We start from the raw sequence: 4,704 nt of genomic DNA on the forward strand, positions 1-4,704 counted from the left end.
GATGATCACTAAGTCAAGGGGATGGTCGAATGGAAAAACCACAATTGGAAATGTTTGCCAAGCATAGAGGTTTACCTTCAAGCATAAGAAACAGCTTCTTGGCAAGACCACTCAGGAAGGCTTCCAGATCGGTTTTCTTCCCAGTCAATTTGCTGACTTGGTCGGTCAGGGCAGCTTTATCAGTTTTTAGTCGACTGATCTCCTTGTTGGCGATCCCAAGAGCAGCTTTCAGATTGGTATTGTCTTGTTCAAGCTTGGTGACTGAAGCTAACTTCTCGTCAGCAAGCTTGATCTTCTCAGCGAGTTCGAGGTCTTTCTTCTGTTGGGCCTCCCTTACCTTACCTGCAAGTTACAGCAAGGTCAGATTTTGAAACAAGCAAGGGGAAAAGCAGTCGTCAAGGTCTCACCAAACATACCTTCGGTCTCCTCCTTTGCCTTCGTCAGCTTCTCTTGAACCAGCTTCAAGCTCAGCTCGAGTTGAGTGTGCTTGTTTTCTAGCTCAGAGTAGCGAGCCACAAGATCACAGGAGTTCTGCGAAGAACCAATCGACTAAATGTCAAATATAATTCACTTCCGAGTGAAAAAGGAAAAAACACACGCTTCTAAGACTACAGCCGAATACAAGCATTCGACCGTAGTCTCGGGGACTACACCCAGTGGGTGCACTCAGTGTGCCCCCACTAATTCTGTTGAAGACAAAGTCGACCAGTCGACCTCAAAAAAAACGAGATGTATTCTTTTAGACTGTGATCAACTGTAAGCAGTCGACCACAGTCTCGGGGACTACACCCAGTGGGTGCACTCAGCGTGCCCCCACCGGTTTGTGAAATCCAGTCGACATAGTCGACTGACAGAAAAATTGACATCATAAAGCCTAAGGCCGACTGCCAGCAGTCGACCTTAGCCTTGGGGACTACACCCAGCGGGTGCACTCAGCGTGCCCCCGCTAACACGGAGTTTATTCGACACACCCAGTGGGTGACTACTATAAATTCCAGAAAGGAAAAGTTTTTGGTAGCATATCCAACAGAACAAACAGTGGTCGACTGACCTGGACATTGCTTTGGAGGGCAGAACTGGCGTCATAAGCCGCCTGGCTCGCATCCCGGATGGTCTTCAGCTGCTCCATCATGATTCCCGCCTGGCGTATCGCCTCCTTCGCTGCGCCAGCTTGGTCCTCTGGGACGTGGTGCATCGTGAAGAGGGAGGGCTGCTGAGCACTCGTCAATGGATCTGCGAAGGACACCGTGTGTCGAGTGGTGTTCTCTTCCTCCACAGTCAGAATCTCAGGCGCCGTCACATCCTGAGGCACCTTACTAGCGGACGCTTTCCGACTCCTCCTGCGCTTCAGCGGCTCTTCATCCTCATCATCATCAGGGAGATTGATAACAGTATTGGGTGGAGCTACGGAGAAAAATCAGGATCAGAGATCGCGAGTCAGTCGACTAAGAACGGCGTTAAGAATACAGTACCTGGGTTTGAAGTTGCTGCGTCCTCCATCTCGTGGTCATCAGCCCGGGCCGAGGTTTCAGAAGTAGCAGCACTGCAACTCCAAAGGATCAGTCGACTAACTTCAGCGTCGACCAGAGACAAAGTTCACACAAAATAAGAAAATATGAGCAGCACGGTTACCCTGATATGGTGGGGATGGACACCTTCATCTTCGGCAGGAGCTTGATCGGCTTCGACGAGGCCGCCCTGGGCTGCTTAGGCGCCTTTTCAGTCGGCACCGGAGAGGTGGTCCGAGGGCGCTTGGTCGACTGAGTGGCGGTCGCAACCCCCTTACCACGTTCGGTCGAAGGGTCGTGGACAAGCTTCGACCGCCTTTCTGAGCGCGGTGGTACGACCTCCGCCTCCTCTTCCTCCTCGTCTTCAACGTCATCTTCATCACCGTCATCATCATCGTCATCATCATCCTCTGCAACGTCCGAGTCCCATTCCTCCTCGTCCTGGCTCTCGCCCCCGCTCGCCTCGCCCTCCTCAGTCGAAGCTTGTGCCCCATTGGGCATCGAGTACAGCTTGGTGAGGGCCCAGCAGATGTCCAGACAAGGATCAGTCGACCAGTCGGCAGGGTAAACAGAAATGAATGCGACAAGAGCGCAGTGGAGAGCAGGGCAAGTGTACCTTGTTTGGATCGCTGTTGTGGTCGAGTGGAGGAATCCTTCTGGCTCCGCGTGGGTTATCCTTGTTTCCGGTAACGGCTACCATCCATCTTTCCAGAGTGACGTCGTCGACTGCTTCTGGATGGACTCTAGTCTCGTCTTCGGTCCCACGGTACAACCACATGCAGTGGCTCCGGAACTGAAGGGGCTGGATGCGACGCCTGAGGAAGACCTCCAGGAGGTCCATGCCCGTCACTCCCTCCCGAACCAACTGCACCACGCGCTCCATCAACATCTTCACGTCAGCTTTCTCCTCCGGAATCAGCTTCAGAGGGGAGGGCTTGTTCACTCGGTCCATGGTAAACGTGTTGGGGAACATAGCAGAAATTCAAAAAATTTCCTACGTAACACCAAGATCTATCTATGGAGAGACCAGCAACGAGTAGAAAGGAGAGTGCATCTACATACCCTTGTAGATCGCTAAGCGGAAGCGTTCAAGTGAACGGGGTTGATGGAGTCGTACTCGTCGTGATTCAGATCACCGATGATCAAGTGCCGAACGCACGGCACCTCCGCGTTCAACACACGTACAGCCCGGTAACGTCTCCCACGCCTTGATCCAGCAAGGAGAGAGGGAGAGGTTGAGGAAGACTCCATCCAACAGCAGCACAACGGCGTGGTGGTCGTGGAGGAGCGTGGCAATTCCGTAGGGCTTCGCCAAGCACCATGGGAGAAGAGGAGAAGAGGGAGGGGCTGCACCAAAGGCATAAGGTGTGTTTGGGAGGCCCTCCTACCCCACTATATATAGGGATCCCAAGGGGGGGGTGCGCCAGCCCCTAGGAGATCCAATCTCCAAGGGGGCGGCGGCCAGGGGAGGAGTCCTCCCCCCCCCCCCAAGGCACCTAGGAGGTGCCTTCCCCTGCTGGGACTCTTCCTTTAGGGTTTCCCCAGGCGCATGGGCCTCTTGGGGCTGGTGCCCTTGGCCCATGTAGGCCAAGGCGCACCCCCTACAGCCCATGTGGCCCCCCGGGGCAGGTGGCCCCACCCGGTGGGCCCCCGGGACCCTTCCGGTGGTCCCGGTACAATACCGATGACCCCGAAACTTGTCCCGATGGCCGAAACAGGACTTCCTATATATAAATCTTTACCTCCGGACCATTCCGGAACTCCTCGTGATGTCCGGGATCTCATCCGGGACTCCGAACAACATTCGGTAACCACATACAAGCTTCCTTTATAACCCTAGCGTCATCGAACCTCAAGTGTGTAGACCCTACGGGTTCGGGAGACATGCAGACATGACCGAGACGTTCTCCGGTCAATAACCAACAACGGGATCTGGATACCCATGTTGGCTCCCACATGTTCCACGATGATCTCATCGGATGAACCACGATGTCAAGGACTCAATCGATCCCGTATACAATTCCCTTTGTCTAGCGGTATTTTACTTGCCCGAGATTCGATCGTCGGTATCCAATACCTTGTTCAATCTCGTTACCGGCAAGTCACTTTACTCGTTCCATAACACATCATCCCGTGATCAACTCCTTGGTCACATTGCGCATATGATGATGTCCTACCGAGTGGGCCCAGAGATACCTCTCCGTTTACACGGAGTGACAAATCCCAGTCTCGATCCGCATAAAACAATAGATACTTTCGGAGATACCTGTAGTGCACCTTTATAGTCACCCAGTTACGTTGTGATGTTTGATACACCCAAAGCACTCCTACGGTATCTAGGAGTTACACGCTCTCATGGTCGAAGGAAGAGATACTTGACATTGGCAAAGCTCTAGCAAACGAACTACACGATCTTTGTGCTATGCTTAGGATTGGGTCTTGTCCATCACATCATTCTCCTAATGATGTGATCCCGTTATCAACGACATCCAATGTCCATAGCCAGGAAACCATGACTATCTGTTGATCACAACGAGCTAGTCAACTAGAGGCTCACTAGGGACATATTGTGGTCTATGTATTCAAACGTGTATTACGATTTCCGGATAATACAGTTATAGCATGAATAAAAGACAATTATCATGAACAAGGAAATATAATAATAATACTTTCATTATTGCCTCTAGGGCATATTTCCAACAGTCTCCCACTTGCACTAGAGTCAATAATCTAGTTCACATCGCCATGTGATTAACACTCACAGGTCACATCGCCATGTGACTAATACCCAAGAGTTTACTAGAGTCAGTAGTCTAGTTCACATCACTATGTGATTAACACTCAATGAGTTTTATGTTTGATCATGTTGCTTGTGAGAGAGGTTTTAGTCAACAGGTCTGAACCTTTCAGATCCGTGTGTGCTTTACAAATCTCTATGTCATCTCCTAGATGCAGCTACCATGCTCTATTTGGAGCTATTCCAAACAACTGTTCTACTTGGAGCTATTCTAAATTATTGCTCCATTATATGTATCCGGTCTCTCTACTCAGAGCTATCCGGATAGGTGTCAAGCTTGCATCGTCGTAACCCTTTACGACGAACTCTTTTACCACCTCCATAATCGAGAAAATTCCTTAGTCCACTAATTTCTAAGGATAACTTTGACCGCTGTCTTGTGAGCCATTCTTGGATCAC

Source organism: Triticum dicoccoides, chromosome 6A, assembly GCF_002162155.2.
Source record: "Triticum dicoccoides isolate Atlit2015 ecotype Zavitan chromosome 6A, WEW_v2.0, whole genome shotgun sequence".
NCBI lineage: Eukaryota > Viridiplantae > Streptophyta > Magnoliopsida > Poales > Poaceae > Triticum > Triticum dicoccoides.